The sequence below is a fragment of the Spinacia oleracea genome, chromosome 4 (genome assembly GCF_020520425.1).
Source record: "Spinacia oleracea cultivar Varoflay chromosome 4, BTI_SOV_V1, whole genome shotgun sequence".
In the NCBI taxonomy this organism is placed as follows: domain Eukaryota; kingdom Viridiplantae; phylum Streptophyta; class Magnoliopsida; order Caryophyllales; family Amaranthaceae; genus Spinacia; species Spinacia oleracea.
Window position 1 is genome coordinate 145,445,220 of NC_079490.1, and position 18,020 is coordinate 145,463,239.

Genomic DNA, 18,020 nt, shown 5'->3' on the forward strand with positions numbered 1-18,020 from the left:
TTAACTAGATTAGATCCCGTGCACGTACGGATTTTTATCATTTTTTTCACAAAATAGTAACTGAATATCTCCCAAGCTAATGCATAGTTATATCATTTTTTACATACTCGTTTAAATATATTTATCTAATGTGTATATTTAGGGTGCGTTCTGTTCACCTTAAAAAAATAAGTTTCAGGTCCAACAAGTTCAGATAAGTTCACATAAGTTCCAATAAGTTCAGATAAGTTCAGATAAGTTCCAATAAGTTCAGATAAGTTCAGATAAGTTTCAATAAGTTCCAATAAATTCCAATAAGTTCCAATATTAATAATAATATTATTATTTATTATTATTAATATTAATAATATTATTTATTATTTATTATTCACGGGGTATTATTTATTATTTATTATTTATTATTTATTATTTATTATTTATTATTTATTATTTATTATTTATTATTTATTATTTATTATTTATCATTTATTATTTATTATTTATTATTTATTATTTATTATTTATTATTTATTATTTATTATTATTATTTATTATTTATTATTTATTATTTATTATTTATTATTTATTATTTATTATTTATTATTTATTATTTATTATTTATTATTTATTATTTATTATTTATTATTTATTATTTATTATTTATTATTTATTATTTATTATTTATTATTTATTATTTATTATTTATTATTTATTATTTATTATTTATTATTTATTATTTATTATTTATTATTAATTATTAATTATTAATTATTATTATTTATTATTTATTATTTATTATTGATTATTTATTATTATTATTTATTATTATTATTTATTATTTATTATTATTTATTATTTATTATTTATTATTTATTATTTATTATTTATTATTTATTATTTATTATTTATTATTATTTATTATTTACTTCGTATTATTTATTATTTATTATTTATTATTTATTATTTATTATTTATTATTTATTATTTATTATTTATTATTTATTATTTATTATTTATTATTTATTATTTATTATTTATTATTTATTATTTATTATTTATTATTTATTATTTATTATTTATTATTTATTATTTATTATTTATTATTTATTATTTATTATTTATTATTTATTATTTATTATTTATTATTTATTATTTATTATTTATTATTTATTATTTATTATTTATTATTTATTATTTATTATTTATTATTTATTATTTATTATTTATTATTTATTTATTACTCCCTCCATTCCTTTTTGTTGTTCCCATTTCCTTTTTTGGCGTTTCTTTTTGTTGTTCCCCTACTGAATCTTTACTATTTTTGGCCATAGTTTTTTTACCAATTTACCCTAAGATTCCCCAATATTTACAAAAAATACCCTAAGATTCTACCCTTTCCCACCCACTTTTACCCCACCCACCTTATTTAATTATTTAACCTAACCCTACCCCCCCCTCCCTTTATTACCCATCCCTTTCATCCCTCTGATTTCACTCTCTCATTCTGATTTCTCTCTCTCTCATTCTGATTTCTCTCTCTCACCTCTTCGGATCTCTCTCTCTCTCTTATTTCACTCTCTCTCTCTCTTAAAATCCCTCCCCTGTTCTTGAGAAAACCCTAGGTTTTCCGCCTCTGATCTAGGTTTTCCTCTCCAAATCTCACAAATCTGAAACGTTTTTGCCGAAAAACTTTCATACAAATTACTCGGATTGATTTTCCGATCAGATCCCCTCTATTTTTGTCCCCTTTTTGGTCCCTAATCGTCGCTGATCTTTGTTTTTCTGGTACGTTATGGGTTCTTCTTTTTCTAGAACTCGAGGTGATTCTGGGGTGGGAACTACTGGTCAAAGAATCCCCGATTCCAACTGTGATTGGGGATCCAAGTGCAACTGTCCCAATAACGAGCATTCCTACTCCGCCGAATATAAAAACAATCTGTATTTGGCCCAAAAAGAAAATACGAGTACTCGAAACTATTTGGAAGAATGGTTTCGGAAGAGGGAAGTGGAGCCAGGAGAGGAGGTTGAGTCAAAATATGACGATCGGAAACCCACTCCCTCAGATCTGCGTTTTTTCGGTGAAGGAGATTCCGATGAGGTATTACTTTTGATTTTTTGCGATTTTTTAAGGGTTATTGATGTCGGTTTTAATAAAATGGTTTGATGATTGTTTGCATGTCTAAAAAAGTGGGATTTGATAAATGTTGGATTTATTTGGAGTATTGTTCATTAAACTCGGATTATTTTTTGGATAAGTTGGTCTGATTTCCCATTGCATGTGTTAAAAATGCAGATCTGGTATTATTTCGAAATGATTGGGAATTTTTTGGAGATCTGTTGGATTCATTCGGGCTTTTTATGTTATTCTTTGCTCTGTTTTCTCATTGCATGTTGTTAAAATTGAGTTCTATGGGTATTTTGTGCTCTGTTTTTTCATTGCATGTTGTTAAAATTGAGTTCTTATTTTATTTGGAGGTATTTGGAAATTATTTGAAGAAAATCGGAATATTCCTGTGTTTTGTTGATCTGATTTCCCATTGCATGTGGTTAAAAATGGGATCTGGATGTTTTTGGGATATTATTTCACATTTTTTGGGTAAAAATGGGATCTGGATGTATTCGGATAATTAGTTGGATTTTAATGGAATTATTGTGTGATTTGCTCTCATTTATCTCATTGCATGTGGTAACCATGGTGATCTGAAATTATTTGGAACTTTATTTTGAGTTGTTTGATTAAATCTGATTTTAATTCATGGTCCCCTGTTATTTTATGAGGGCACTAATCATGTTGTTTGTCCCCTGTTGATTGCAAGGAACCAAGTGGGTCTGATTCATTTGATCTGGTGTATGTTGGAGAGTGTGAAAATGAGAATGGTGATGCTATTGGGTCTCCAGGACAACTTTCATCTGGTTATCCCTCCTCAAAGAAAGGAGGGAAGGGAAAAAAATCGGCTTCAGCGTCTGATGATGCTTAGATAAGTCTGTCTCCTTTCTCCCTTTTTTCATTTTATTGAATGCTGGCTAGCTGTGGAGTCATAAGGTGGATGCCAACAACTGTGATCTGTTGTTGGCCAGGGGTGTTGTTGTTTGGATGATGATGTTGTGATTAGTTGTATGGATGTTGATGTTAGATAATGATGTTATGAAATTGATATTGATAATGATGATTGGATGATGGTGTTTCCATATGGTTATGAAATTTTGTGGAATGTTGTCTGTGTGATGAACATGATTTGATGGCTTAATGTCCCCTGTTTTATGGTATGTTTTGTGTATGATAAATATGATGCTTTGGTGAGTATGAGATTTGATCAGTATAACTATGTTTTGGATTAGTAAGGGCATGAAATGATCATAATTTGGGGATAGGGTTTGGGTTATTTCAGTCCTCTCAGTGTGGCCTGGTGTTGAATGCTTAATGTCCAAGCATGTCCCTTTAGGATACAATAATGTCCCTTTATTTGTTGTGGTCGATGATGAGTCTTTTTTTTGCTGAGGAACAAGTCCAACTAACCACAAATGCTCGTGCTGCCATTAGTATCAGTAATGATATTTCTCGGGCGCTAAGTGTTTGTGGTTTGGAGTTGTTTTAATGATGCTTGGGGACATTCTGAGATCAATATTAGGAGGTTTGTGATCTTCAATGATGTGATTGTTGATATTCTGAGATCTTTGTTTTGATAATTGTCCTTTAACTTCTTTTGTCGAACGGAGTGAATGTCATTTCACACAATGGAATGTGAATATCAATCATTCCGTTCGGCAGAAGAATGTTAAAGATATGATAGTATTGAAACTACTTGATCAATGATGTGTGTCAATATGTCTGAGAAATGAAACCCTACATGTTAATGATCTGTTTAATGCTTCATGTCCCATGAATCAGTGGAGGTCTGTGATGAGTCTTTCATTTGATGAGGTTCAAACCCTATGTTTTGATCAGTTCATGGTGATCTGATGCATTGTTGATTGATATTGTTATGCTTGATCTGTGATGAGTCTTTCATTTGCTGAGACTCAAACCCAATGTTCCAATAACACTTGTGCACCATTAGCATCATTGATGCTCTTCCGGAGCTAAGTGTTAGGGGATAGGGTTTGTGTCAATGATGCTTGGGGACATTCTGAGATCTTATGTCAGGTTAGACAGGAGAGGCAATTCATGTATTGCAAAACATGTATAATGTGTTTCTGATATTCAATGAAGTTAGTGTTTCTGATCTGTGATGTATGTGTTGATAACCTGAGATATTTGATTCTAAACATGTCCCTCACCACCAATCACCAAAGGGAATACAGATCATGTCACATCATTGATTGATCTAGTATCCCCTTTGGTGAATTGGTGGTGAGGTTGTAAATCATTTAGAAACAAATCTGTCAATGATGTAAAACAACTTAACTGAGAGTCAATGATGTTGCCTTGTTCATTGCTTCCTTGTTTTTGCTGCTTTGTTCTTGTTTCCTTGTCCATTACATCTTTTGGCACATCGGCATCCAATGGGGAAGAATTTCCATCTGAAAATGATGTGATATGCATTCTTTCCATTTGGATGCCGATGTGCTTAGAGATGTGATGTGATAAAGTTTTTGTACTTATGCCTTGTGATCTGTGACGAGTCTTCATTTTATGAGTGTCAAACCCTTTGTTTTTCAATCAAACTCATGCACCATTAGCATCCATGATGTTTTTCAGGAGCTAAGTTTAATTGGAAAGGGTTTGATTCAATGATTTTTGGGGACATTCTGAGATATTTATGAATCTTTGTTTATGTGAGGCATATTCCATGTGTTATCAATGATGAATTGATTGTTTTTGTCAAAATTACATCTTTTGACGCATCGGTTTCAAAATGGGAATAATTTCCATCTGAAAATGATGTGATATTATTATTTATTTCCATTTTGAAGCCGATGTGTTTAGAGTTGTGATATTGCAAATGCTGCCTTGTTCTTAAGAACCCAATGCTGCCTTGTTTATAGTGTTGCCAATGCTGCCTTACCTCTTGTGCCTTGTACTTTTTCTGCCAATGCTGCCTTTTTTATTGCCTTGCCTTGATTACTCTATATTGATGTGAATAAGAATGAAGAAAACAAACTTTACTACACTTAAACATGAGATTCATTCATTGATGCTTCCAAAAGATATGCTTACAAAATGTTTTGCCTACATGTTATGCTTGCATTTAAGCTTACAAAAGTGACACATTGGTTTTACTTGTCAATTTAAAAACATGTCCCCAAAACACAAAAAGTTATCTAATTGTTTTCACTTTGCTTCACTGGTTTGCTTTCCATTCATCATAGAGTTGCATGCATTCATTAACTGCCCATATAGGTGCCTTGACTTGCTCTGGCAGTCTGCCTTCATCTTCTAAAATCTTCTTCTTGTTGTGTGGAAGTTGGTAATCATTGTTGCCTTTGTGTTTTAGAATCTCATTAGAAACAAACTGTAATGTCATCCACACATTAGACAATGTCTTAGGATGCAACTCATTAAAAGAATCATACACTGCTCCACTTAAGTCCTCCACAGTTTTAGGCATTTTCTTGTGCATAAGTGATTGTATTGACCTGAAAAATCCCAAGTCCAAGATGTTGCAATCTGGACTGTTTGCTGGCTGTTGAGTCAACACAAAAGTGAACCCATCTTGTTTGTAGTGTAGTTGCCATTCAGGATCACTTTGCAATATATGTGCCTTTGCATTATCTTGAATGATATATATGACCTTTTCCCCTTCATGTGGTGGCCACTTGGCCTTGATTGCTGGAAGGAGGTTGTTGATCATCATTGCCCTTGTCTCTATTTGATTTACAGACTTCACTGGCTTTGTTTCAATGGTCCCCTTGAGTCTGTTTTTTGATGTCCTCTTGGCTGCAATTGCATTTGTGAATGGAAATATGCCTATTTTACCATCAAATTCACATTCCCCATTTTCACCCCACCTTGGTCTGGCTACTGCTGCCATGAACATGAATTTTGGTATCTTGGTTCTTGAACTTGCACTTCTGTGTGGATAGGGTTCATTGTTTGCAAGATAAACTCTCTGGTTTTTTTGAGTCAAATAAAACCACTTCTCATCAATATGAATGAAGTCATACATGCTGTAATATGTTGGTTCCTGTGGTATAGTGTAGTCCATTATCAGTCTGATTGCCCACCTTATCCTTGCCATTTTGCATGCTTCTGAAATGCCTGGATGCAAGGGACTTGAGTGTGGCTTTATAATTTTCCTCTTGATGAGCCTCCATACTGTTGTTGGTCCCAAATTCAGCATTCTTGCAAGATCTACGATGCATGTTCTGTCCCCCATGCCTATTTTTGCAATTGAGTCATAGGAGACTTGAACCTTTTTCCTTCCACATCTGTGATATTGGCTTTGCACAATATATGAATTCATTGCTGCCTTCTGTTTCTTTGCTTTGTCCCATATTTTGCCTATGGTTTTTCTGGTGTAATCATATTCTATGACTGCATCCCTTATTGCCCCATACAACAAAGTTTCTGAATCTGGAATCTTTCTATTGAGCAGGAACACCAATATTTCTAGCCTCAATTCATTATTTATTCTTGGAGTCCTTGGCTTGTGATGATCTGTTGTGTGTGTTGCTGTTTGATGATGATGAGGTGATGCATTTTCTGATGGTGGTGGAAAGTTCAAATCAAAAATAAATGGTACCTCTTGAAAGTTGGTAGTTTGCTGCTGCCCTTCCCCTTCTACTTCTGGTACTTGCTGTACATATTCAGTGCTGTTTGGTACATCTTCATTAAACCCAATGTCCCCAAATTCAGCAGCAGTATTTTGAGAAGCTTGTACCAAGTCAGCAGCATCATCACCTTCCTCCGAGTCAGAATCGGAGTTAATGCCGTCGCCTTCATCATCAGAAAAACCGAGGAAATCGTCTTCCTCTTGATCTGAAGCCATTAAGTCCCCTGTTTTTTAGCTATTTAATGCTGAGTTGAGGAATAAATTTTGGTGTGTGTTTGTATTTATTGAACTTGAGTTGGATCAGAATTTTGGTGTTTTGTGGGGAAAGTCAGCCTATTTATAAAGGCATATCACTTTTTCTACCCCTCAAAATTTTGGAGGGAAACACTAAGTCAATGTTTAATTTTTTGGGAAAATTTCATGGAAATTTTGGAGGGAAATTTGGGAGTCTGTTTTTTGGGCAAATATTCCAGCCAAAAAAAACGTGACTCATTGTAATCTGATTGGTCCATGTAATTTCTGTTGGGTCCCCTAGCCCATGTGACTGAAATGTTTGTTGATTTAATTCAATACTTTAATAAATATCTACTTTTTCCCCAATTAATTTAATACTTTCTCTCTCTTTACTTTATTCTTTTTCTTACACACAATCATTATTCTTACACCCAATCATTACTCATATCCCAATACAACCCAAGATTCAGTTTTCTTAAAAAATCCCCAACATTCCTTATGGGTACAACAAAAAGGAATGGAGGGAGTATTATTTATTATTTATTATTATTATTTATTATTTATTATTTATTATTTATTATTTATTATTTATTATTTACTATTAATTATTTATTATTTATTATTTATTATTTATTATTATTATTTATTATTTATTATTTATTATTTATTATTTATTATTTATTATTTATTATTTATTATTTATTATTTATTATTTATTATTTATTATTTATTATTTATTATTTATTATTTATTATTATTATTTATTATTTATTATTTATTATTTATTATTTATTATTATTATTATTTATTATTTATTATTATTATTTATTATTTATTATTTATTATTTATTATTTATTATTTATTATTTATTATTTATTATTTATTATTTATTTTTTATTATTTATTATTTATTATTAATTATTTATTATTATTAATTATTAATTATTATTTATTATTTATTATTTATTATTTATTATTATTATTTATTATTTATTATTTATTATTTATTATTTATTATTTATTATTATTTATTATTTATTATTTATTATTTATTATTTATTATTTATTATTTATTATTTATTATTTATTATTTATTATTTATTATTTATTATTTATTATTTATTATTTATTATTTATTACTAGTTAATTATTTATTATTTATTATTTATTATTAGTATTTATTATTTATTATTTATTATTTATTATTTATTATTTATTATTTATTATTATTATTAATTATTATTATTAATTATTAATTATTATTATTTATTATTTATTATTTATTATTTATTATTATTATTTATTATTTATTATTTATTATTTATTATTTATTATTTATTATTTATTATTTATTATTTATTATTTATTATTTATTATTATTATTTATTATTTATTATTTATTATTTATTATTTATTATTTACTTCGTATTATTTATTATTTATTATTTATTATTTATTATTTATTATTTATTATTTATTATTTATTATTTATTATTTATTATTTATTATTTATTATTTATTATTTATTATTTATTATTTATTATTTATTATTTATTATTTATTATTTATTATTTATTATTTATTATTTATTATTTATTATTTATTATTTATTATTTATTATTTATTATTTATTATTTATTATTTATTATTATTAATTATTTATTATTTATTATTTATTATTTATTATTATTATTTATTATTTATTATTTATTATTTTATAATTATTATTATTTATTATTTATTATTATTTATTTATTATTATTTATTATTTATTTATTATTTATTATTTATTAATTATTAATTATTTATTAATTATTAATTATTAATTAATTATTAATTATTAATTATTAATTATTAATTATTAATTATAAGTTCCAATAAGTTCCAATAAGTTCAGATAAGTTCAGATCAGATAAGTTCAGATAAGTTCAGATAAGTTCAGATAAGATCAGATAAGTTCAGATAAGTTCAGGTCAAATAAGTTGAACAGAACGCACCCTTAAAATGTTAATATGGTAATTTGACCAAAATATTGAGTGATATATTTTCCATTATTAATATAGCGTTTTGACTAAAATATTACAAATTTAGAATAATTATTATTACGTGTATCTACTATTGCAATAATTTATAAACTAAATTTTGTTTCCATACATAAATAGTTTATATAAAAAAGGTAGAAAATAAAAATAAAATAAAACAAATACACTATTCTGGGAAATGATTTTTGGAGGGAAAAAATCGCACCGGGAATTGACACGTGTCATTTCTGGTGTCTCTTTTAGTATATAGTAATAGATAATAGATATTTGGTCAATAAAATCAATGGCTCTGATTTAATTCTAGATATGTACGTCTTAATTAAACAATTTTAGCGGCTATCAGATTATTGTAGCTATTGTAAAGTTATCTTATAATAATATAAGAATTATGTATGAAGTTTGTTATTTTTTGTCAATAAGGATGGGTTAAGAGTGGTTTATAATTTGAGAAAAGGGGCTGGGTTGAACTGGGCTTCGACCCATTTAAAAGCCATTGTACACCGGACTAGCACGACCGGTTTAAGCTTGGTTCGGTCCGACCCTAGCTGAGCCTGTTGAACATGTATAGTCATATGCGTAAGACTGCTAATGTCAGCATTAAAAAATATAACTATTTCACTATAAACTACAACTATTTGATTGTAGAGTACACGTTACCCTAAGTTTTGGCTGATGACTTGAATCAAACTTCCTGATGTTGTTGGTTTGTGTTCACAGTTAAGTGTTCGAGTTCCTGTGAGGAACTAAGGATAGATGTTGGAGTTCCTGAGTTGTAAATAACAAAGCTAGAGCATCAAAGCTAATACAAACCAGAGGAACAACTATTGCAATCGGATGATTTCCATAATAAGCAAAGAATGGTGAAGTTCCTAGTTCTGAGTTCCTCAATACTAAACGAGGAACTCACCTGTTTCGGAGTAGGAACAACTTAAGATTCTGAGTTGCAAGCTCCAGTAAAGGGAAGACACTAAGACTAGGTAGTTTATTATACTTATAATTCATGTAAGTTATTAATATTGTTAATGATATATTATGGAACTAGAGGAACTTAGATTTATTAGAATGTTTTATCAAAATATCTGGTAGCAAATTTTATGAAAAATATTTACATAAATAAATATTGTTTTCACGTATTAAATAAAATCAGATTTTCCTAAATCTTAATCTCCAAGTAAAAATTGTTTTAACTTTCCTATAATTTCTCCTAAGATTTTGATAAAATAATAAAAAATATTTTTTTTTTGAGAATCTTGAGTGTTTGAGTTGGTCTAAGCCAGTACCAACATTATAGGAGTTATGTGGGAAGTGGTCTTCCCTTGTTCCTCAAGACAAGGAACGTGAAGACCAAGGCCACTATAAGTGACAATTGAGATTCGAGGGGAACTAACCCTAATGATAAATCTCAATAAAAGGGCGAAACGTATTCTGGTAAAAAAACACAAACATACACTAGGTATTTTATTTCCTAAAAGCGTTTTAAAGAGTTTTCTTAAACCAGTTTGCATCCTAGTTAAATTCAAGTTCCTAAGTTCCTAATATATCAAGGCTTTATTAATACTAAATTTTTTCATATAAAGAATTTTATTTTTGGGTGTTCAAGGGTTGAGTGATCCTTGTAAGTCTTAGAGTTAAGTTTGAGAGAAAGAGAGGAAGAGAAGCGCAGTAATCGAAGGGGATTACTATGAGGAACTCGAGTTGGAGTGGAACTAGAGTTGTAGAGTTATTGTAATCGAGGTATTGCATTAATATAAAAGTGTTTGAGGTTTTCCCTTCTTGATTAGTATCAAGAAATTTCCTCAATTGTTCACCTTTTGTATCTTTCATTCACAGTTCCTTAAGTTGTTTTTAAGTTCAGCAAGAAACTTCACTAAAGTTTGAATTAGAATTAACCCTCTCTCTTGTACGTGTTCCTACTGGAATGTTAGTTGGTATCAGAGCCAGTACTCACGAAAAATACGGGAAACCATGTTTGAGTCAAGTTCCTGAAAGTGTGAACATATATGAGAAACTAGAGGAAGGCTACTCCACGCAAATGCCACCAATGTTCAATGGAAAATTCTACACATATTGGAAGAACCGGATGGAGATATTTATCAAGGTAGAGAACTACCACGTCCGGCGTGTCATAGAAGTTGGGGACTTCGAGGTAACAACAACTGATGCAGAAAACGAGGTAGTTCCTACACCAATGTCTGATTTTGCTAAAGAATATTTTGAGAAATATAAAATTAATGTCATGGTTGTTAAGATCTTGCATTGCGGCCTTGGACCACATGAACGTAATAGGGTCATGGGGTGCAAGAGCGCAAAGCAGATTTGAGATCTCCTTCAAATAACCCACGAAGGAACCAATGAAGTTAAGCGTTCTAAAATCGATCTTTTAATGTCCAAATATGAACGATTTGAAACGCTTTCCAAAGAAAAAATTCAGGAAATGTTTACTCGATTTATTAACATAACTAACGAATTGGTTTCTCTTGGAAAAATTATACCTACTGATAAACAAGTGAGAAAAATCATAAGGAGTGTGCCACAAGATGACCGTTGGAGAACCAAGGTTACTGCATTGTTCGAAACCAAGGACTCTACCAAATTCAATATCGAACAACTTGCATGTTCCTTGATGACCCACGAACTGTATCTTGGTGCTGTTGTTCCTGAGAGTTCCAGAAACCGAGGGTTAGCTATAAAAGTAGAGGAACTCGATGAGTCAGAACCAGATGAAGAGGAAGCTTCCATCTTGGTAAGGAAGATGAAAAGGCTCTATATATAGGAACTTCAAGCCAGGATACCAGAAGGGAAGGACCTTTGTGAGAAAATCAAATAGTTCCAAAATTGAACAAGGTTGCTTTAAATGTGGAGAAACTGATCACCAAATTCGAGACTACCCTCAGTGGGAAAATGATAAAGGAAAAGGCAAGGAGCAGTCCAAGGAATGATACAACAAATCCACATTTGCCAAGCCTAACTTCAAGAAATCCATGATAGCTGCATGGGGTGAGGCAACCGATTCTGAAGATGATGAGGAACAACCAAGTGAAGAAACTACCAATCTCTGTCTTATGGCTAAGATAGATGAAACCGAACGAGTTCCATCAAATGAAGTAAGTTCCTCCTCTCTTCGCTGCCTTTCAAAGTCTAAATTAATTGAATTGTTGCTAGAAACACTAGAAGATTACAAAAAGCATAGTATATTAAAAGGCCAAAGTGATAAGGCCTTGGAACTTAGTAAGAGACATATGACCTACCTAAACAATGTTAGATCTGATGTACGGGGTAGGTTCTTTAAATTAATCGACAGGAACACCACCAACACTGAGTCATTTGAAAAAGTTAAAAATGAAAACACTCTACTCTAGGTAGAACTCAGACAATACAAGATGTTTTATTAGAGTCTAGACCCTACTAGGTCCATGGAAATTAGTATGGGTTTTTTTAATGTCGACTTAGAAAAATTAAACAGTGACTTGATTACAGTAAATGAACAAAAAGAAAAACAGGAAAAGGAACTAGCTATTGCCAGGGCTCAAAAACATCCACATAAGGAACCTCCCAAATGGATTGAAAATGCTCAATATAAACAAATAGAAGGCTTAGGTTTCTCACACGAAAAGAGTCACAATAAGGTCAAAAAGTATGTGGAACTTCCTAGTGTAAAATTATGTTTCTTTTGCGGGAATGGTAATCATGTCAGCACTGAGTGTTCCAAGAAAAAGGAACAAGATGAGAAAAATTCAAATTATGTGAAACAAATATGGGTTAAGAAGTCAGATGTTGTAGTGGAAAAGGAACTCGAGGAAACCCGAGTTCCTACAACTAATCACTAATTTTTATACAGGTCCTAGTGAGGGGGAACAACTCGTGGTATCTCGACAGCGGGTGTTCCAAACACATGACATGAGACAAATCAAATTTCTCTCACTAGAAGCCTACAATGGAGGAACTGTGACATTTGGAGACAACATGAAAGGAGAAATTGTTGCAATTGGAAAACTTGGAAGGTCAAGTTCCCATGCTATTAACCATGTATTTTTGGTTGAGGGCCTCATGCACAATTTATTAAGTATTTCCCAATTTTGTGACAAGGGAAACTCTGTAAGTTTTACTTCTGAAAATTGTCAAATTATTAACGACACTTGGAAGGTTATTTTGGAAGGAACTCGTAAAGGGAACACATATACTGTGGATCTTAATAAAGTTCTAAAGAACAACTCAACCTGCCTTAGTGCCATTGAAGATGATCCTCTACTATTGCATAAGAGATTCGGACATGCTAGCTTTTCACTACTTGACAAACCGAGATCAAAAGAATTGGTTTGAGGCCTACCTTCAATCAAGTTCCTAAATGATAAAGTTTATGATGCCTGTGCTAAAGGCAAGCATGTCAGGGGCTCTTTCAAGCCTAAGAAACTAGTCAGCACACCGAAACCATTGGAACTCATCCATATGGACTTGTATGGACCAATGAGGATTCAAAGTAGAAGTGGCAAAAGATATGTTTTTGTTATTGTTGATGATTATTCTCGTTTTACTTGGGTTATTTTCTTAGCCAGTAAGGATGAAACGTTTAACGATTTTTTTTCCTTTTCAAAGAAAATACAAAAGAACCACAGGTCATCCACTGATCTGTATAAGATTGGATCATGGAACAGAATTTGAAAATCATAAGTTCGACGAGTACTGCAAGGAACAAGGTATGGATCATAACTTTTCAGCTCCTAGGACTCCTCAACAAAATGGAGTCATTGAGAGGAAAAACAGAACCTTGGAAGACATGGCTAGAACCATGTTAATTTTCAGTTCCTTACCAAATGAACTTCTAGGCAGAAGTAGTAAACACAACATGTTATATAATTAATAGAGTAATGATTCGTGCCATATTAAACAAAACTCCTTATGAACTGTTAAAAGGAATTAAACCCAACATCTCCTATTTCAGAGATTTTGGGTGCAAATATTTTGTCCAAAATAATGGCAAAAGGAACTTGGAGAAATTTGATGAAAGAAGTGATGAGGCAGTATTCCTAGGATATGCCTTAAATAGTAAAGCTTACATATTCTACAATAAAAGATAAATGTGTGTAGAGGAAAGTGTACATATTATTTTTGATGAAACTAACAATATTGATGAAGTTCAGGAACATGAGGATTTCGAAATTGGTTCAATTCGTGTTACAGATAATGATGAGGACATTCCTCAAGCTAGACAGCCTGTTGAACCAGGAGCTCAACAAAACCAAGGAGTTCCTGCTCTAGAGGAACATACAACTGATCCTCGAAATCCTGATCCAGAGGAACCAGAAGAGATTCTTGAACTTGTGGAACACCTTATTGTTCAACAGGAAATCCAGGAAACAGAAGGAACTGGGGAAACTGTGGCAGTTCTTGTGACTCCGTTTCAACCTAAGTCATGGAAACATCAGAGTTCCCATCCAATGGAACTCATCATTAGTGACATTAGAAAAGGAACGCAGACAAGATCACAACTCATGAATTTATGTGCTTTCCATGCGTTCTTCTCCATAATTGAGCCAAGGAACCACAATGAAGCATTGGAAGATGCTGATTAGATAACTGCCATGCAAGATGAATATAATGAGTTCAAAAGGAACAAGGTATGACACTTGGAACCAAAGCCGAAGAATCAAAAGGTGATCGATTTAAAATGGGTGTTCCGCAACAAGCTCGATGAACATGGAACAATAATCAGGAACAAGGCAAGGTTAGTCGTAAAAGGTTACAATCAACAGGAAGGTATTGATTTCAAAGAATTTTTTTCTCCTATTGCTAGAATAGAAGCTATTAGAATCTTGATTGCTTTTGCAGCCTTTATGGGATTTAAACTATATCAAATGGATGTCAAATGTGCTTTTTAGAAGAGGATGTGTATGTGGAACAACCTCCTGGTTTTGAAAATCCTGAATTTCAAAATCATATCTATAAGCTTGACAAATCTCTCTACTGGCTGAAGCAAGCTCCTATATCGTGGTATGAAAGATTATCAAAGTTCCTTTTACAAAATGGTTTTAAACGAGGCAGAATAGATAAAACCTTATTTTTAAAATCTAAAGGAACCGACCTATTAGTTGTTCAAATTTATGTTGATGATATACTGTTTGGAGCAACTAACAAAATCTTGTGCAAGGAATTTGCTGACTTAATGAGCAGTGAGTTCGAAATGAGTATGATGGGGCTTTTTTCTTGGTTTGCAAATCAAACAAACCGAAGAAGGAATCATGAACCACCAACAAAAATATGTGAAGGAACTCCTAAAGAAGTACGAGCTAGAGTATGCTAAAGTAAATCATACACCCATGGGAACTTCCATAAGACTAGATGCAGATCCAATTGGCAAGAGTGTGAATCAAACGAAGTACAGATGAATGATTGGATCACTATTATATTTAACTGCCAGTAGGCCTGACATATCTTTCAATGTAGGTCTATGTGCTACATTTTAGTCCAATCCAAAGGAGTCTCACGTGACTGCAGTAAAAAGGATACTTAGGTATCTCAAAGGAACAGACGACCTATGTTTGTTCTATCCAAGAAGTGGATCATTCGAATTAAAAGGGTATGCAGATGCAGATTATGCTGGTGACTTAGTAAATCGAAAAAGCACATCAGATATGGTTCAATTCTTAGGTCCCTGTATGGTTTCTTGGGGTTCCAAGAAACAAAATATTGTTTCTCTATCCACAGCTGAAGCTGAGTACGTAGCTGCTGCAGCTTGTTTCCCTCAAATACTATGGATAAAACAACAGTTAAGGGACTTTGGTATCATATATGATAGTGTTCAAATTTATTGTGATAATACAAGTGCTATTTGCATCTCAAAAGACCCGGTGCATCATTCCTGGGTCAAGCATATCCATATTAGGCACCACTTTCTTAAGGATAATGTAGAAAAAGGTTTAATCAAATTAGATTTTTGTCAAACTGATAACCAAATTGCTGATATTTTGACTAAGCCTTTAAGCAAGGAGAAACATGAGAAAATAAGACTGGAACTTGGAATGATTAAGCTAAGATGCATGCAATTGAAATTCCTCCATGGTAAAGACAACAATTGTGGTGCATGATACTGCTTATTTCAAACATAATTTTACGTGTGCAAACATAGTTGAAGTTTACCATCGTAGAGGATCGACTTAATCAACAAACATGCTCGGTAAGAAGCTTCCTTATAAATTAGTAATACGAGATACAAAAATAAGCAAGTAAATTTTTTTCTTTCTTTCCTTATCTTTCGAAAATTAATTTAGAAATTAAAATTAATTTTCAAAATTCAAAAGATCTCCAAATTTCAATATTTATTTTTTCCGTGTTCCATTTATTCATTAGAGAAACCCTTCCACTTCTTCATTCATTCCCCTTCTTCGAAACTCTTCATCTCCCTCACTCGTTTTCACTATTGTTCCACCCAGGCCCGGTCCTGACATTTTATGGGCCTTGGGCGAAACAAGAAGAAAATACCCCTTATTTAAAAATATCTACTAACTTTGCAAGAATAATACCTGTAGGGGGCTTTTTTTTGTGTGTCCCGTTCTACAAGGGGGGGGGGGGGGGCGCGGTTCTTTAGAGAACCGTTGTATTTTTGCACCTCGAAGGAGTCGCCACCAAAAATAGTTTAAATTCTCGTTTGGAAAGACCGCAATTGACTCTATTTTGGATAAGGCTTTGAATCCTCGAAACGGATGGGTGAGATTCGGGCACGGGAACGAAATACTTATTCCGCGAGCTTTATAAATATTCAAGTACGTTGGCACAACATTTTTTCGAAAATATACCCTAGATTAGACTATATGGGTTTGAATTTAGAGCAAATAGAATCTCTAATTGTATGGTGGTCACTTTGCTTTAAAGATTGATTTAAAGGAACCTAAGGCCGGTTTGTCCAAGAAATTATCTATGTTAAGCGTGATGTAACCTTGTATTTTGTTATATTTAGCATGTGCGGTGATGAAGGCAAGAAAGCAATAAAGCAAATAAAGCAACATCACAATACTAAATAAAGTGCAGAATTAGTAAATACAAGACCCCCTAGAGATGGACTAGGGAGTAGGTCCACATTGCCTAGAAATGGACTAGGCAAGTAAAGGTGCGGAATTGAAATTGCGGAATTAAAAGGTGCGATATTGAAATTGCGGAATTGAAACGTGCATAATTGAAATTTCAATATAGAATGGTGCATAATAGAAACTTGTACTTGGGCACATGAGATTCGAACGCCAAGCGGCTCCTTAAAAATAAGTGCGCCCGACACGAATTCAAAGCCAAAAAATCTCAACTTGGGAGAGGTTGCTCAACCCAAATATCCTAGATTTTGCATATTGAACTTGAACTTTGAAAGCTTGAATATTGAAGTATTGAATTTGAAAGCTTGAATATTGAAGTATTGAACTTGAAAATGCTTGAACTTGAAAGGACTCTAGTTTAGAGAAGTAGCCATGAACAACCCTAAACATGGTGGGATCTTGAAATTTGAAAACTTGAACTTGTATATTAAAAAATGGAGTTTTGAATTTCAAAAGACTAAACCTTTAAGGATTAAAAGGTATCATCTTTGATTACTCCATGTTTGAAAGTGATTCTAGTTCAAAGAAGTGATTGTAAACAACTTGAACATCCTTGAATCTTGAAAGTTTGTATTTTTGTATTTTGAAAATTTTTGATTTTTGAAAAACATGTATGATTGTTGCAAGTGGTATTTTTAATAATAAAAATACCAACTTGCTAATCATTTTGAAATCAAAACAACATAATTGATTGGAGTGGGATTCAGATTTACCTAGTTAGGTTTAGGCAAGAGCTCCCAATTGCTTTTGAATTAGAGATTTTGTATGTGTTTTGAAGGGTTTTTTATTTGTATTTTGAGGTGTAATGACGGTATTACGACGTTGTATTATGTTTTTCCTTCCTTTTTGATGCTGATTATGAGGGGTATTTATAGGAGAGATGGGTGCAAGACGCCAGCACACGCCAGCGCAGCACACCGAGCCAGCGCTGGGCGCTGGTGACGTGGCATGGATGCCGCCAAAAAGGACGGAA